At 40.7% G+C, this 19,214-nt stretch overlaps 1 protein-coding gene and 1 non-coding gene across 2 annotated transcripts in view; both read right to left on the reverse strand.

Moving 5' to 3' along the window:
• LOC125999262 (spindlin-2-like) overlaps nt 1-19,214 on the reverse strand; it is a 182,604-nt gene that overhangs the window by 16,939 nt on the left and 146,451 nt on the right. The gene's annotated exons all lie outside the window — the stretch shown is intronic.
• Nucleotides 1,291-1,420, reverse strand: LOC125999871 (small nucleolar RNA SNORA51). The gene has a single exon (XR_007492330.1). It is a non-coding gene; the product is annotated as a small nucleolar RNA SNORA51 (small nucleolar RNA).

Here is a 19,214-nt window from a genome sequence, read left to right on the forward strand (position 1 = left end):
TGGGCCCCATAAGCAAGGCAGACATTTTGAGGCTTCCCCTGGCTTGCATGAGCCTGTGAACTTTGATAGTCTCTGGCATTCATCCCCTGAAGGCTTTCTTCAGCTGAGGTCAGTGTTCCAGGGCCAGACACTGTGGATTAAGCTAACTCTGCTGGGCCCCTTAAGCCTGGCAGATATTTTGAGGCTTTCCCAGGTTTGCTTCAGCCTGGGAATTTTTATCATCTCTGGCATTCATCCCCTGAGAGCTTGCTTCGCCTAGGTGAGTCTTCCCAGGCTGGAGACTTGGATTAAGTTGACTCTGGTGGACTCCTTAAGCACGGCAGACATTTTGAGGATTCCTCCGACTTGTTTCATCCTGGGAACTTTGATTGTTTCTGGCATTCATCCCCTAAGGGCTTCCTTTGGCTGAGGTAAGTCTTCCCGGGCAGGAAACTTTGCATTAATCTGACTCTGCTGGGCACCATAAGCAAGGCAGACATTTTGAGGCTTCCCCCAGGCTTGCTTCAGCCTGGGAATTTTTATCATCTCTGGCATTTATCCCCTGAGAGCTTGCTTCGTCTAGGTGAGTCTTCCCAGGCTGGAGACTGTGGATTAAGTTGACTCTGCTGGGCCCCTTAAACATGGCAGACATTTTGAGGCTTCCTCCGGCTTGTTTCATCCTGGGAACTTTGATCGTTTCTGGCATTCATTCCCTGAGGGCTTCATTTGGCTGAGGTGAGTCTGTCCGTGCAGGAGACTTTGGATTAAGCTGACTCTGCTGGGCACCATAAGCAAGGCAGACATTTTGAGACTTCTCCCAAATTGCTTCAGCCTGGGAATTTTGATTGTCTCTGGCATTCATCCCCTAAGGACTTCCTTCAGCTGATGTGAGTCTTCCTGGGCGGGGGACTGTGGATTAAGCTGACTCTGCTGGAACCCATAAGCACGGCAGACATTTTGAGGCTTCCCCAGGTTGCTTCAGCCTTGGAAATTTGATCATCTCTGGCATTCATCCCCTGAGGACTTGCTTTGCCTAGGTAAGTTTTCCCGGGCCGAAAACAGTGGATTAAGCTGACTCTGCTCGGGCCCTTAAGTATGGCAGATATTTTGAGTTTTCCTCTGGCTTCTTTCAGCCTGGGAACTTTGATCATCTCTGGCATTCATTCCCTGATGGCTTGCTTCAGATGAGGTAAGACTTCCCGGGCCAGAGAATGTGGACTTAGCTGACTCTCCTTGGCCCCTTAAGCACAGCAGATATATGGAGGCTTTCCCCAGCTTGTTTCAGCATTGGAACTTTGCTGTTTCTTCTTCTTTTTTGTCCCCAAAACACATTACAGACCAGGTAAAGGGCCTGGGTTGAGGTGTATATGGGGTACATTTACTGCACCTTCTCTTTCTATACAGTGTAAAGAACACAGCCTGTGGTAAGAATTGGGAGGCCTTATCTTATCTTTCCTTTTTTTGATTTTTAATATGTATATGTAATATATATAATCCATCACCAATGCAACATTCCCATGACCAATATCCCAAGTGTCCTTCCTCCCTACCCCACACAGGCCTGTACTCTAGACAGGCTTTCTACTGCCCTCATTCAGTCACATTTTGTCATGATAGTTCTCAGTGTAATTATTTCTGTGACTGCACTAAACAATCCCTGTGGTGAGTTTCATGTCAGGAGCTGGACCCTCCAGTCCTCCTCTATTTTGTCTCTGAGAATCATTACACATATGTTTTTAATTTTTCTCAAAACCCATAGATGAGTGAGACCATTCTGTGTTTATCTCTCTCCCTCTGACATATTTCACTCAGCATAATAGATTCCATATACATTCATGTATAGGAAAATTTCATGACTTCATCTCTTCTGATGGCTGCATAATATTACATTGGTATATGTACCATCATTTCTTTCTTTTTTGGTTTTTTTTTTTTTTTTTGGTTTTTGGGCCACACCCGGCGGTGCTCAGGGGTTACTCCTGGCTGTCTTCTCAGAAATAGCTCCTGGCAGGCACAGGGGACCATATGGGACACCGGGATTCGAACCAACCACCTTTGGTCCTGGATCGGCTGCTTGCAACGCAAACACCGCTGTGCTATCTCTCCGGGCCGTACCATCGTTTCTTTAAACATTCATCTATTGAGGGGCATCTAGGCTGTTTCCAGAGTCTGGCTATTGTAAACAATACTGCAATGAATATAGGTGTGAGAAAGGGATATTTGTATTGTATTTTTGTGTTCCTAGGATATATGCCTAGGAGTGGTATAGCTGGGTGTATGGGAGCTCAACTTCCAGCTTTTGGAGAAATCTCCATATTGCTTTCCACAAAGGTTGGACCAGACAGCATTCCCACCAGCAGTGAATAAGAGTTTCTTTCTCTCCATATACCCACCAGCACTGCTTGTTCTCATTTTTCTAATGTGTGCCAATCTCTGTGGCATGAGATGGTACCTCATAGTTGTTTTGATTTGCATCTCCCTGATGATTAGTAATGTGGAGTATTTTTTTCATGTGCCTTTTAGCCATTTGTATTTCTTTTTTGTCAAAGTGTCTGTTCAGTTCTTCTCCCCATTTTTGATGGTGTTAGATGATTTTTTTCTTGTAAAGTTCTGTCAGTGCCTTGTATATTTTGGATATTAACCCCTTACCTGATGGGTATTGGGTGAATAGTTTCTCCACTGAGTAGGTGGCTCTTGTATTCTGGGCACTATTTCCTTTGAGGTGCAGAAGCTTCTCAGCTTAATATAGTCCCATCTATTTATTTCTGCTTTCACTTATTTGGAGAGTACTGTTTCCTCTTTAAAGATAACTTTAGTCTCAATGTCATGGAGCGTTTGACCTACATGTTGTTCTATATACTTTATGGTTTCAGGTCTAATATCTAGGTCTTTAATCCATTTGGATTTTACCTTTGTACATGATGTTAACTGGAGGTCTAAGTTCGCTTTTTTACAAGTGGCTAACCAGATGTGCCAACACCACTTATTGAACAGGCCTTCCCTGTTCCATTTAGGATTTCTTGAACTTTTATAAAAAATTAGGTGACGGTATATCTGGGGAACATTATCTGAGTACTCAAGCCTGTTCCACTGATATGAGGGTCTGTCTTTATTCCAATACCATGCTGTTTTGATAACTATTGCTTTGTAATACAGTTTAAAGTTGGGATAAGTAATACCTTCCATATTCCTTTCCTTAAGTATTGCTCTAGTAATTCATGGGTGTTTTTTGTTCCAAATAAATTTAAGAAGTGTTTGATCCACTTCTTTGAAAAATGTTATGGGTATATTTAGAGGGATCGCATAAAATCTGTACAAAACTTTGGGGAGTATTGTCATTTTAATGATATTAATCCAGCCAATCCAAGAGCAGGGTATGGATTTCCATTTCCGTGTGTCTTCTCTTATTTCTTGTAGCAGGGTTTTATAGTTTTCTTTGTATAGGTCCTTCACATCTTTAGTCAAGTAGACTCTCATGCATTAACCAACTGATGGTTTGATTCGGCTGAGGTGAGACTTCCCAAGATGGAGACTGTGAATTAAGCTGACTCTGCTGGGCCCCTTAAGCACAGCAAATATTTTGAAGCTTACCCGGCTTGCTTCTGCATGGGAACTTTGATCATCTCTGGCATTCATCCCCTGAGGGCTTGCTTCTGATGAGGTGAGTCTTCCAGGGCAGGACACTGTGGAGTAAGATGACTCTGCTGTGCCCCTAAAGCACAGCAGACATTTTGAGGCTTCCCCCCAACTTGCTTCAGCCTGGAAACTTTGATCGTCTCTGGTATTCATCCCTTAAGGCCTGCCTTCACTGAGGTGAGTCTTCCCACGCAGGAGACTGTGGATTAAGCTGACTCTGCTTGGCCCCTTAAGCATTGCAGATATTTTGAGGCTTCCCCCTGCTTGCTTCAGCCTGGGAATTTTGATTGTCTCTGGCATTTATCCCCTGAGATCTTCTTTTGAAGAGGTGCGTCTTCCGGGGCTAGGACTATGAATTAAGCAGACTGTGTTACGCCTCTTAAGCACAGCAGAAATTTTGAGACTTCTACCAGCTTGCTTCAGCCTGGGATCTTTGATCATCTCTCGCATTCATCCCTTGAGGGCTTGCTTCGAATGAGGTGATTCTTCCAGAGCAGGATACTGTGTGTTAAGCTGACTTTTCTGGGCCCCTTAAGCATGGCAGATATTTTGAGGCTTCCCCCTCCTTGACTCAGCCTGGGAACTTTGATGTCTCTGGCATTCACCCCCTGAGGGTTTCTTTGAATTAGGTGAGTCTTACCGCCCAGGTGACTGTGGATTAAGCTGACTCTGCTGGGCCCCAGAAGCACAGCTGATATTTTGAGGATTCCCCCCTGCTTGCGTGAGCCTGGGAACTATGCTTGTCTCTGGCATTAATTCCTGAGGGCTTGCTTTGGCACAGGTGAGTTTTCCGGGGCCGGAGACTGTAAATTAAGCTGACTCTGCTGGGGCCCTTAGCAATGCAGACATTTTGAGGTTTCCTCTGGCCCGTCTCAACCTTGGAACTTTGATCATCTCTGGCATTTATCTCCTGAAGGCTTGCTACAGATAAAGTGAGTCCTCCAGGGCCAGAGGCTGTGGAAAAAGCTGACTCTGTTGGGCCCCTTTAGCACAGCAGACATTTTGAGGCTTCCCCAGGATTGGCAAGATTAACAATATTAAAATGGCAATACTCCCCAAAGCATTGTACAGATTTCATGTGATCCCTCTAAAGATACCCATGACATTCTTCAAAGAAGTGGATCAAACACTTTTGAAATTCATTTGGAACAATAAACAGCCTCAAATAGCTAAAGCAATCCTTGGGGAAAACAATATGGGAAGCATTACTTTTCCCAACTTTAAACTGTATTACAAACTAATAATTATCAATACTGCATGATATTGAAATAAAGACAGACACTCAGATCAGTGAATATGCTTGAGTACTCAGAGAATGTTCTCCAGACATACAATCACCTAATTTTTGATAAAGGAGCAAGAAATCCTAAATGGAGCAGAAAAATCCTCTTTAACAAGTGGTGTTGGCACAATTGGCTAGCAACTTGCAAAAAATTGAACTTAGACCCCCAGCTAACATAGTGTACAAAGGTAAAATCCAAATGGATTAAAGACCTTTTTATAAGACCTGATACCATAAGGTATATAGAACAACAAGTAGGTAAAACTCCATGATATTGAGGCTAAAGGCTTCTTTAAGGAGGAAACTGCACTCTCCAAACAAGTGGTAGCAGAGTTAAACAGTTGGTAATATATTAAGCTGAGAAGCTTCTGCACCTCAAAGGAAATAGTGCCGAAGATAAAAGAGCCACCCACTGAGTGGGAGAAACTATTCACCCAATACCCATCAGATAAGGGGCTAATATCCAAAATATATAGGGCATTGACAGAACTTTATGAGAAAAAGATATCCAATCCCATAAAAAAATCGGGAGAAATATACAGGCAATTTGACAAAAAAGAAATACAAATGGCCAAAAGTCACATGAAAAAATGCTCCACATCACTAATCATCAGGGAGATGCAAATCAAAACAACCATGAGGTACCATCTAATGCCACAGAGATTGACACACATCACAAAGAATGAGAACAAGCAGTGCTGGCAGGGATGTGGAGAGAAAGGAACACTTATTCACTGCTGGTGGGAATGCCGTTTAGTCCAACCTTTATGGAGATTCCTCCAAAAACTGGAAATTGAGCTCCCATATGATCCAACTATACCACTCCGAGGGATATACCCTAGGAACACAAAAATAAACCACAAAAATTCCTTCCAGGCTAGGGAGAAGGTCTTCGGCCTGGGGTCTCCCCTAACCCCATGCTGGTGAGAGATTACACATCATTTATGAAAAACTTTACCACTGTTTGGAAAAATAAGGTCATTAAATTTGCTTTTAGATGAATGGATATGAAGAGTATAATGTGAGTGAAATGAGTCAGAGGGAGAGGGATAGACATAGAATAATCACACACACTTATGGGATGTAAATATGTATCATAATATTATCTAAAGACAATAAAACCTAGAGCCAGGAAGACCAGTCCATGGTAGATAGCTAATCACAAAGAGGTTGAGGGGAGTATAGTTAGGGCAGAGATAGGAATACCATGAAATGATAAACTGGAAACTATCAACTCTGAACAAGAACTGGATTTTGAAAGATGGTTAAAACTTCTGCATTGTGCCTCTTTAGAAACAATATTGCAAATCACAGTGCTTGAAATAAAAAAAAAAGAAAGTGAGACAGAAAAAAATGTCATTTGGGCTGAAGAGAGAAGAGATGCTGGAGGACAGTGAGTAGGAAACTGGGCATAATGATGACAGGAAATACAAACTGATGAAGTGATAGGTGTTTGAAATTGTACGAATAAAACTCAGTCTTAAGCAACTTTATTACTGTGAGTTTTATTGTTTCAATTAAAATTTTCTAAGAGAATAAATGCTATAGTATTTTAAAATAACAGTACAACAGTTGCTACACACAGAGATCACAACCTGCTTTAACCCCTCCCCAAAGGTGTGCAATCATCCTCTTCCTTTCCCCTTTTGACATGTAAAGACCCACCTCGGCTTGATTAGCATGAAATAGGTACTTTTTTTTGTAAACAACATCTGATTCAGAGGACGTTTGGTTTGTTATGTTCTTGGTCAATGAGACTATAAGCTCCCCTCACCCCCAATGACTTTTCTTTTATGACTTTATTGGTTTATTTTTAATAAATATATTTTTATTTAAGTAACATGACTATAGTTGGGTTGCAGTAACAAAAAGAACACTCCCCTTTACCATTGTAACATTCCCCAGTCCCCTCTTCCCATCCCCTGCATATATAACTGTGTATTCTACTACAGTTATTTGTTTTTAAGTTCAGTAAATTTTTTTTTCTTAAAGGATAAGGGTTAAAAAAAGTAAAGGTTTGACAGTGGCAATCGCCGTTGTTTGCATAGGCTCAGAAAAATATGGGGAAAACTGAAAACAATCCTTGGCCTGATTGCAAGAAGGCCTCACCCCAGAAGTTTATTGGCATAAGACCGACTCTGAGCTCCAGGCATACCAGTCTGTCCAACCCGAGTCATTCTCCATGGTCCCAGTGAACCTTTTTCACACTTTAGCTGTTGTTGGTATCAGGTTCCTATATTTAAAAATTCTGGATTCTATGCATATCTTTCATTGAAATCAGGCTGATGTGGAACATCCTCTAGTTTCAGCACACCATTAGATGCGGAGCAATCTGCCCTGCAAGCAGGCTGTTGCTGAGTCATCTGGGTGTTGAGCGCACTCTTTGGAGTAAGTCAATGCCAGAGCAGTGGTAGGTCTTCCATGGTAGAGGTTGGCATCCTGGTAATTTTATAGAAAATTGTGGTTGTTTCCATAGATGGTATCCATTGTTCTGGTGTGTATGGGCATTTCCCATTCTTCTGAGACCTAAGCAAAATCATTATGCCAATGATCAGGGTATAAGGCCTAACTGCATTACCAAATTTGTGTTCCCATCTCTATTAGATAAGAACTTGTTTGCATATGTACTATTTTCCCATTTTAATGTGCCTATGCAAAAGAGAAACAATGCCACAAGATATTGTTGGTGCATCTGGGGGCGATGCATAAAGTCCAACATTCCCCATAACTTGGTTCAAACATGAATTCTATACAGAGATACTCTTCTACCAGTATTGCTTATAAAACAGACCTCAAAGGGGGAAAAGCAAACAATCAATCAAATAACAAAAACAGTGGGGAAAATTGTCACTATGTTATAGATATTATAGATGTTAAGGGAATACATCTGAGATATACAAAGGAGATACACGTATTCCTTTTATATTTTAGAAATATTCAAGAGGGAGGGTGTTGTTTCCGAGACACCACTTTGGTCTGTGATTTGCCATAGCGAAGAGTGCATGGAGCCTTGTTATTTCCGTGTTGGCTGCTGAAGCTTCCAACTTCTCAAGAGGCATTTACTTCCTAATTGCTGGAAGCTGGAAGTACAACAGTCCCCTCCCCGCCCCCTGAAGGAACAGGGAAGTCTGGGATCTCTTGTAAATTGCTCCTCACCGGAACCCACTTGCTGGGACCCTGAACAGGTGGCCAGGGGTAACCCTGGGGACCAGAAGGAAGGAGAGGGAAGGCTGTGGGGGGGGCAGCCAGAGGCTGCATCTTCTCCTAAGCTTGGCCAAAGAGTGTACCGCATGGAGTCATGTCATCCCCGTGATGCCTGCTGAAGCTTCAGATTCCCCCAAAGCATTACTATGAAAGATGTGCAATCCACCTTGGACAAAAAATCATTAGTATAAAAAATGGTTAAATGTGGGGTAATAGGAGGTGGGAGTGAGGGAATAAAGGAATAAAATGATCTTCTGGGCGGCATTCTGAAAATGACAAACAGATTAAAAACAATGATACCCAAATATTTGTCTATATATTCTGTGCTGGGTTGCTAGCCCATGTGCAGTTTCACAATGGACAGGATTAGTAAGGAAATTTGCCTAGGACTTCCTGAAGCCAGAACCTCTTCTGCTGCCATTCGCCATGCTGGCAGAAACTCCCAACTCCCAGGAAGGAAAGAGATTCTTCAAGAGCTGGAAGACTGGAAGTTTAAAGCCCCCACCTACACCCTCCCTCTGGAGCCAGGTGGGAAATGGGGAAAGCCTAGGGTAACCCTTAAGTTCCTCCAAGGGACAAACCTAGCTGGTTTGCCCAGGCATGTAGCCCAGGGGAAGCCCTGGAGTTCGGAGGAAGGAGGTAGAAGGGTGCTGGTGTGACCCAAGTCCCGCACCCTTCTTCGGCCTGGTTAAAAGGGCATTTGGCATGGCAGAGTCCTGCCAAACCCCATGCTGGCAGAAATTTCCAGCTCCCAGGAAGGAAAGAGATCCTTCAAGAGCTGGAAGGCCTGAAGTTCAAAGCCCCCACCCAAACCCTCCTTTGGAGCTGGGTGGGGAATGGGGAAAGACAAGGGTAACACTTAAGTTTCTCCAAGGAACACACCTTGCTGGCTTGCCCAGGCATGAGGGCCAGGGGAAGCCCTGGAGTTCCAGAGGAAGGAGGTAGAAGGGTGCTGGTATTTTTTTATTTGTGATCTCCTTTTGTATGGTTGTGGTGTTTTACTTTCTTTTTCCCTTTCCTCTCTCAAACTGAGATTGAGAGCCTCTAAAAGCACTCCGTCCAACTTCGGCTGATTTGATTTTTACCCCATTTTATTGCTCTTCTCTTCAAACAAAACCACATAACTTGAACTATCTAGTATTGCCTATCAAATAGAAGTGGAAAGAGTGGAGGGTATCAAGACCAAACAGTTGTATGATCACTAAGCTAGACACAAAGAAGATCACTTATATTAGCAGCCCGGGAGTGAGGTTGGGGGATATGGGATGCAAGATGGGAATGGAGGTTGAGGGAGGACAACGTTGGTGATGGGAATTCCCCTGACACGTTGTTAATATGTACCTAAAATATTACTGTAAAAGATATGTAAGCCACTTTTGTCAAAATAAAAATTATATTAAAAAGTAACTATTGGTCAGCTTAATGACAAGTTTGCTGGACACAATCAACAAGATCCTCATGAACTATTAAATGGACTACATCGGGATTTGAACAAAATTACTATACAGGAAAGATCTTTAGGAGGAAGTGCTGATCACCCTATGGACAGTAAAAATTCAAAACAAAACAGGCAGGAACATGAACAGTTTCATGTGTCTATTATTATGGACTTTTCCGAGGCTAGTTCAAATCTACACTTCAAGCATTGGTAGTAGTTCCTTGGAAAGGTTTAAAACAATTCACTAGTGAATCCATCTGGGCCTGGGCTTTTGTTTTAGGGAAGACTTTTGATTACCATTTTAATTTCTTCAGTAGTGATGGACCAGTCTATTTAGATTGGCTTTAACAGTAGAAGATAATGAGTCCAAGATTTTATCCATTTCTTCCAGGTTCTCTTATTTTGTGGCAAATAATTTCTCAAAGTAGTGTCTACTCACCCATTGAATGTCTGCAGTATCTGTAGTGATACCCCTTTTCATTTCTCAACCAGTTTATTAAGATTCTCTCTCCCTATCTTTGTGAGTTTTGCTAGTGACTTATCAATCTCGTTGATTTTTCAAAGAACAAACTTTTGCTTTTATTCATCTTTCAAATTGTTTTTTTGGATTTCAAGTCATTGATTTCTGCTCTAAGCTTTTTTTATTTCCTTCTGCCTACTTATATTGGATTCATTTTGTTGATCATTTTTTTAATTTTGAAAGCTGTGTCATTAAACTTTTTATTTTTTATTTTTTCCTATGTAACACTACATTTTAGTTATATTTTATGTTACACACTTTTTTTACAACTTTATTACATACATGATTGTGTTTGGGTTTCAGTCATGTAAAGAACACCACCCATCACCAGTGCAACACTCCAATCATCAATGTCCCATATCTCCCTCCTCCCCACTCAACACCCGGCTGTACTAAAGACAGGCTTTCTATTTCCCTCATACATTCTCTTTATTAGGATAGTTCAAAACGTAGTTATTTCTCTAACTAAACTCATCCCTGTTTCTGGTGAGCTTCATGAGGTGAGCTGTAACTTCCAGCCCTTTTCTCTTTTGTGTCTGAAAGTTATTATTGCAAGAATGTCTTTCATTTTTCTTAAAACCCACGGACGAGTGAGACCATTTTGTGTCCTTCTCTCTCTCTCTGACTTATTTCACTCAGCATAATAGATTCCATGTACATCCATGTATAGGAAAATTTCATGACTTCATCTCTCCTGACGGCTGCATAATATTCCATTGTGTATATGTACCACAGTTTCTTTAGCCATTCATCTGTTGAAGGGTATCTTGGCTGTTTCCAGAGTCTTGCTATGGTAAATAGAGCTGCAATGAATATAGGTGTAAGGAAGGGATTTTTATATTGTATTTTTGTGTTATTAGGGTATTTTCCGAGGAGTGGTATAGCTGGGTCATATGGGAGCTCGATTTCCAGTTTCTGGAAGAATCTCCATATTGCTTTCCATAAAGGTTGAACTAGACAGCATTCCCACCAGCAGTGGATAAGAGTTCCTTTCTCTCCACATCCCCGCCAACACTGTTTATTCTCATTCTTTGTGATGTGTGCCAATCTCTGGGGTGTGAAGGTGGTACCTCATAGTTGTTTTGATTTGTATCTCCCTGATGATTAGTGATGTGGAGCATTTTTTCATGTGTCTTTTGGCCATTTGTATTTCGTCTTTGTCAAAGTGTCTGTCCATTTCTCTCCCCATCTTTTGATGGGATCAGATGTTTTTTTTCTTGTAAATTTCTGTCAGTGCCTTGTATATGTTGGAGATTAGCCCCTTGTCTGATGGGTATTGGGTGAATAGTTTCTCCCACTCAGTGGGGGGCTCTTGTATCCTGGGTGCTATTTCTTATGAGGTGCAGAAATTTCTCAGTTTAATATATTCCCATCTGTTAATCTCTGCTTTCACTTACTTGGAGAGTTCAGTTTCCTCTTTGAAGATACCTTTAGTCTCAATGTCCTGGAGTGTTGTTCTATATATCTTATAGTTTTGGGTCTGATATAGAGGTCTTTCATCCATTTGGATTTTACCTTCGTACATGATGTTACCTGGGGGTCTAAGTTCAATTTTTTGCAAGTGGCTAGCCAGTTGTGCCAACACCACTTGTTGAAGAGGCTTTCTTTGCTCCATTTAGGATTTCTTGCTCCTTTATCAAAAATTAGGTGATTGTATGTCTGGGGAACATTCTCTGAGTATTCAAGCATATTCCACTGATCTGAGGGCCTGCCTTTTTGATGATGTTAATCCTGCCAACCCATGAGCAGGGTATGTACTTCCATTTCCCCGTGTCCTCTCTTATTTCTTGGAGCAGAGATTTATAGTTGTCTCTGTATAGGTCCTTCACATTTTTAGTCAAGTTGATTCCAAGATATTTGAGTTTGTGTGGCACTTTGTGAATGGGGTTGTTTTGTTAATGTCCATTTCTTCCTTATTACTATTGGTGTATAGAAAGGCCATTGATTTTTTGATGTTATTTTTAATATAATTTTTATTTTGATCATAGTGGCTTACATATTGTTAACAATAATATTTTATGTGCATACTTACATAAAATCAGGGGGGATTTTCATCACCAATTTGTCCTCCCTACACCTCCGTTTTTGTCCTACATCCCATATGCTCTTCCCTCACCCCCATGGCTGCCAGAATATGTGGTCCCCTCTGTACCTAGCCTACTACTTAGTATTCTCTCACCTGTTTGATACTGGTGCCTCCCTTATTTCCCCTTCTAACTGGGGGGCAGGACTAGCTAGTTCAAGTTACGTGGTTTTGTTTGAAGAAGAGAAAAGTAATAAACTGGGGGAAAAGTCTAATATGCCGAAAATAAGCGGAATTCTAGAGACTCTCATCATCGGTTTGAGAGATGAAGAAAAAGAAGGTGAAACACTCCACCAGTACAAAAAGAAGTGTCAAATATCCAGTGAGGACTCCAACAATAACGATAAGCACCACACACACACACACACACACACACACACACACACACACACACACAAACCACGGTCTTGGTCTTGAGATAAGAAACATGGCAGAGCACATAAAGAAAGAAAAGAAAAGAAAAAAATAAGTATAAATGGGGGCAACAGCTTCAATAACCACACCAAAACAAAGAAATTGACCAAAACTGGATAGGTAAATAAAAAATAATAATAATAATAAATTAAGGCTTTCAGTTTTTTTCCATTGAGGATAATATTTGCCTCTGGCTTGTGGTAGATGGCCTTAACTATATTGAGAAAGGTTCCTTCCATTCTCGTCTTGCTGATAGTTTTGATCAAGACTGGGTGTTGGACCTTATCAAATTCTTTTTCTGTGTCTATTGATATGATCATGTGATTTTTATTTTTCTTGTTGTTGATATTGTGTATTATGTTGATAGATTTACGGATTTTAAACCATCCTTGCATTCCTGGGATGAAACCTAATTGATCCTAGTGAATAATCTTAATGAGGCACTGAATCCTATTTGCCAGGATTTTGTTGAGGATCTTTGCATCTGCATTCATCAGCGATATTGGTCTGTAATTTTCTTTTTTCGTAGCATCTCTGTCTGGTTTAGGTATCAAGGTGATGGTGGCTTCATAAAAGCTATTTGGAAGTGTTTCCGTTTAATTTTATGAGAGAGTCTTGCCAGGATTGGTAGTAGTTCTTCTTGAAAAGTTTGAAAGAATTCATTAGTGAATCCATCTGGGCCTGGGCTTTTGTTTTTGGGCAGATATTTGATTACCATTTTGATTTCATCAAAAGTGATGGGGGGTTAGATATGCTACATCCTCTTCCTTCAACCGTGGAAGATTATAAGAGTCCCAGAATTTATCCATTTCTTCCAGGTTCTCATTTTTAGTGGCATAGAGTTTCTCAAAGTAGTTTCTGATTACCCTTTGAATCTCTGCCATATCAGTGGTGATCTCTTCTTTTTCATTCCTAATACGAGTTATTAAGTTTCTCTCTCTTTCTTTGTTAGGTTTCCCAGTGGTCTATCAATCTTGTTTATTTTTTCAAAGAATCAACTTCTGCTTTCGTTGATCTTTCGGATTGTTTTTTCAGTTTCCATTTCGTTGATTTCTGCTCTCAGCTTTGATGTTTCCCTCTGTCTCCCTATTTTTGGGTCCTTTTGTTGAGCACTTTCTAGTTCTATGAGCTGCAACATTAAGCTACTCAGGTAAGCACCTTCTTCCTTCCTGATGTGTGCTTGCAAAGCTATAAATTTTCCCCTCAGTACTGCTTTTGCTCTGTCTCATAAGTTCTGATAGTTTTTGTCTTTATTATCATTTGTTTTCAGGAACCTTTTGATTTCCTCCTTGATTTCATCTTGGACCCACCCACTGGTTATTCAGTATAAGGCTGTTTATCTTCCAGGTGTTAAAGTTTTTCTTCTGTGTCCCTTTGGAATTCACAAATAATTTCAGAGCTTTGAGGTCAGCGATGGTAGCCTGCAATATTTTATCCTCTTGATGTTATGGAGGTATGTTTCATGTGCCAGCATGTAGTCTATCCTGGAGAATGTCCCATGTACATTGGAAAAGTATGTGTATCCAGGTTTCTGGAGATGGAGTGTCCTATATATATCCACTAGGCCTCTTTCTTCCATTTCTATTTTCAGGTCTAGTATATTCTTGTTGGGTTTCAGTCTGGTTGACCTATCCAGTGTTGACAAAGCCGTGTTGAGGTCTCCCACAATTATTGTGTTGTTATTGATATTAGTTTTAGGATTCATGAACAATTGTATTAAATATTTTTCTGGAACCTCATTCAGTGCATATATGTTTATGAGAGTGATTTCTCCCTGCTCTACATACCCCTTGATTAATATAAAATGTCCATCTTTGTCCCTTACAACCTTCCTCAGTATAAAGTTTGCATTATCTGATATTAGTATGGCCACTCCAGCTTTTTAATGGGTGTTGTTTGCTTGGATAATTTTTCTCCAGCCTTTTATTTTGAGTCTATTTTTGTTCTGACTATTCAGGTGGGTTTCTTGTAGGCAGCAGAATGTTGGATTGAGTTTTTTGATCCATTTAGCCACTCTGTGTCTCTTAACTGGTGCATTTAGTCCATTCACGTTGAGAGAAAGAATTGTCCTGGGATTTAATGCCATCTTTATATCGAAATTTGGTGTGTCTTTTGGTTAGTCTTGTCTTAAATTAGGTCTTTCAGTTTTTCTCTTAAGACTGGTTTTGAGTCTGTAAAGTTTCTGAGCTGTATTTTGTCTGTGAAACCATGTATTTTCCATCAAACTGGAATGTGAGTTTTGCTGGGTACAGTATTCTAGGTGAAGCATTCATTTCATTCAGTCTTGTCACAATATCCCACCACTGCTTTCTGGCATTGAGTGTTTCTGGTGACAGGTCTGCTGTAAATCTCAAGGATGCTTTCTTGAATGTACTTTCCCCTTTTGATCTTGCTGTTTTCAGAATTCTGTCTCTATCTGTGGGATTTGTCATTGTGACTAGGATGTGTCTTGGGGTGGTTTTTCTGGGGTCTCTTTTTGTTGGTACTCTTCGAGCATGCAGGATTTGATCACATATATTCTTTAACTCTGGAAGTTTCTCTTTAATGATGTTCTTGACCGTTGATTCTTCCTGGAAATTTTCTTCCTGGGTCTCTGGGACTCCAGTGATTCTTAATTTGTTTCTGTTGAGCTTATCATAGACTTCTATCTTCATGTGTTCCCATTCTTTGACTAATTTTTCCATTGTCTGTTTATTTGCTTTAAGTTTTTTTCCAATCTCTCCCGCTGTATGGAATTTTTATTTATCTTATCTTTCACAGCATCAATTCTATTCTCAGCTTATGTTACCCTGTCCCAGAGCTTATCCATTTTGTCATTCACTTCATTTACTGACTTTTTCAGGCCTGTTAGTTGACATCTTATTTCAGTTTGGAGTTTTGTGATTTCTGTCTTCATGTTTTCTTGGTTCTTGTTAGTGTTCTGTTCAACTCGATTCATGGTTTCTTTGAGTTCTTTGAGCATCTTCCATATTGCTTGTCTAAAGTCCTTATCTGAGAGGTTGATCAGTTGGTTGGTCATTATCTGGTCATCAGAATTGTCATCTTCATTCTCTATGTCTGATGCTGGCCTGCGTTGTTTCCCTATTGTCACACTTGTATTGTGGGTTTTTCTACGTGTTGTGGTGGTATTCATTGGCTAAATGATGTACTCAGCCACACTCCTCTGGCTCCACCCTTTCTGGGTGGGTCGACTTGCCTCCAAGGAAGGGGAGTCCTCCTTGGATGAAGCCTCACACAGATCAAATCTTAGGCCCAAGCACGCAGCAGAGAAGACAGTCTGGAGAGAAATGCTGGGCTTCAGTGATCCAGCAAAGTTCTTAGTGTGATGTTTTCTTCTTGTTGAGATGGTGTTCTTTCCTGAGAAAGAGCACGGCTCCATAGCGAAGCAGAGCAGCCGTGCTCTTCTGGAGCCTCTTTTTGGCCCACTTCAAAGAGGTTCACATGAGAGGACAGGAGACAGACACACAGGCAGCACTCACAATTTTCACAGTCGGGCCCCACTGGGCAGGCATATTTTAGTAGATATTTCCAGCCAGACATCACAAACAGGGGACCTGGCTTCTGCAAAGTACTGCTTATAGACAGTTTCCACATTATGAAGCAGTTCCTTGGCGTTCCCGCCCTAGAATGAGCTTCTGGGAGAGCGAGTTTTCTGGAGCCTCTTTTTGACCCACTCCCAAGAGTTTCAAGCGACAGGACAGAGACAGACACACAGGCAGCACTCACAATTTTTCACAGTCAGGCCCCACTGGGCAGGCATAATTTCGTAGATTTTCCCAGCCTGACATCACAAACAGGGGACTTAGCTTCTGCAAAGTACTGCTTACACACACAGGCAGCACTCACAATTTTTCACAGTCGGGCCCCACTAGGCAGACATAGTTTTGTCCATTAAACTTTTTATATAGGTTCCTTCTTCCTTTCTGATTTGTGCTTGCAAAGCTTTTTTTTTTCATGAATGTTTTGATTTCCTCTTTGATTTAATTTCTGACTCACTGGCTGTTCAGTAGTGAGCTGTTTAATTTCAAGGTGGTAAAGTTTTTCTTCTGTGTCCCTTTGTAGTTCACTTATAATTTCAGTGCCTTTTGATCTGAGAAGGTAATCTGTACAATTTCTATCCTATTAACTTTGTGGAGATATGTTCTACGGGCCAGCATGAAAATCTGTACATCAATGATTCACCTGCCACCAACAACCTTGGGATTTTGTAGTGTGAGATGGTACCTCATTGTACTTTTGATTTGCATCTCCCTGATGATTAGTGACGTGGAGCAATTTTTCATGTGTCATTTGTATTTCTTCTTTGAGGAAATGCCTGTTTATTACTTTTCCCCATTTCTTGATGGGGTTATATGTTTTTTCTTATTAAGTCCTGTCAGCATCTTGCATATTTTTATATTAGTCTCTTGTCTGATGGGTATTGACTGACCTTGACTTCTTCCTTTCCTGTATGGATGCCCTTGATATCTTTGTCTTGCCTAATCGCTATAGCAAGTACTTTCAACACTATGTTGAATAGGAGTGGTGAGAGAGGGCAACCTTGTCTTGTACCAGATTTTAGGGGAAAGGCTTTTAATTTACCTCCATTGTGGTAGATGACCTTGACTAAATAAAGAAAAGTTCCTTTCATGGTGAATATTTTCTCCCATTCTGTGGGTGGCTTTTGTAACTTAGGCACTATTTACTTTGAGGTACAGAAACTTCTCAGCTTAATATATTTCTACCTGTTTATCTCTGCTTCCATTTGTTTGGAGAGTGCTGTTTCCTTTTTGGAAATGACTTAAGTATCAATGTCATATAGTGTTTTAACTATGTGTTGTTCTATATACCTTATGGTTTCAGGCCTGATAAAGGTCTTTAATTAATTTGAACTTGATCTTTGTGCATGGTGTTAGATGGGGGTCTGAGTTTGATATTATGCAAGGGGCTAAACAGTTGTGCCAACACCACTTGTTGAAGAGGCTTTCCTTGCTCCATTTTGGATTTCTTGCCCCTTTATCAAAGATTAGTTGATTTTATGTCTGGGGAACATTCTCTGAATACTCGAGTCTATTCCACTGATCTGAGGATCTGTCTTTATTTCAATACCATGTTGTTTTGATAACTATTCCTTTGTAGTACAGTTTAAAATTGGGGAAAGTAATGCCTCCCATATTCCTTTTCCAAAGTATTGCTTTAGTTGTTCGTGGGTGTTTATTGTTCCAAATGAAGTTCAGAAGTGTTAGATCCACTTCTTTGAAAAATGTCATGGGTATGTTTAGAGGGATCACATTAAATCTGTACAATGCAATTTTGTTGTTGTATTGCAATTTTAATAATATTAATCCTGCCAATCCATGAGCAGGGTATGTGTCTCCATTTCCTTGTGTCCTCTCCTATTTCTTGAAGCAAGCTTTTGTAGTTTTTTTGTATATATCTTTCACCTCTTTAGTTAAGATGACCCCAAGAGATCTGAGTTTGTGAGGCACTAACATGAATAGGGTTTTTTAATGTCCACTTCTTCTCTATCATTTTAATGTATAAAAAGGCCATTGATTTCTGTGTGTTAATTTTGTAGTCTGTAACATTGCTATATGATTCTATTGTTTCTCTGAACTTTTTATTAGAGTCTTTAGGGGTTTCTAAGTATAGTATCATGTCATCTGCAAACAGTGAGAGCTTGACTTCTTCCTTTCCTCTCTGGATTCCCTTGATATCTTTTTCTTGCCTAATCGCTAGGGCAAGTACTTCCAGAACTATGTTGAATAGGTGTTGAGAAAGGGCAGCCTTGTCTTGTACCAGATTTTAGAGAAAAGCCTTTTAGTTTTTCTTTATTGAGAATAATATTTGCCATTGGCTTTGGTAGATGGCCTTGACTATATTGAGAAAAGTTTATTTCATTCCCATATTGTTGAGATTTTTTTTTTATCAAGAATAGGTTTTGTACAGGAGCATTTCCCACCTTGATTGCATGTTATGGGGACCCAACTTAGACCCCAGGGAATTAGACACAGACCTCCAGCTTTGATGCCTGAATCCCAGACATAGAAACGACACAGTTCTCCACAACAGCTCCAGGAACCAAATCCCTTCCGGGGCACCCTAAATACTGCTCGGACATCAACATATGCCAGTTCTAAAATGATATCCTGAGAACAAGGAAACGGGAACAACTTGATCAAAGAGCAGGTTGCCCTATCTCACCAGCCAACAATAAGACAAAATCAGCAGACTTGTTACCCCTTGATCTGTGCAAAAGCCAAGATCGCTATCTACAGGTGACTGGTCATTAAAACCATGACTGGACAGTACGCATCCTGGGATCAACAACAAAGCTCTAGCCAACGTTTCGGTTTATGATCTGTACAACAAATAAGATCTCTAATGCCAGAGATATGACTGAGACAATCGCAGCTGAACGGATCTTCTGGAAACATAACGAAAGACGATATCCCTGGCTCCATCCTAGGAGCAGTGCAATGACCATGACTACCAACTACAGAAGACAGATTAAAATGACATGGAAGGAACAGAACTCCTAGAAACACAAAAAAGGCTTTATCATAAGCTCCACTCCTTGACCTGTGCAGCTACCAAGATCTGTAGATACAGAGGTCTGATTTTATCGCCCATGGTGAAGCAGAATTCTTCCATACACCACAAAAGCATCGAGGGGAGA

Source organism: Suncus etruscus, chromosome X (genome assembly GCF_024139225.1).
Source record: "Suncus etruscus isolate mSunEtr1 chromosome X, mSunEtr1.pri.cur, whole genome shotgun sequence".
Taxonomy (NCBI): domain Eukaryota; kingdom Metazoa; phylum Chordata; class Mammalia; order Eulipotyphla; family Soricidae; genus Suncus; species Suncus etruscus.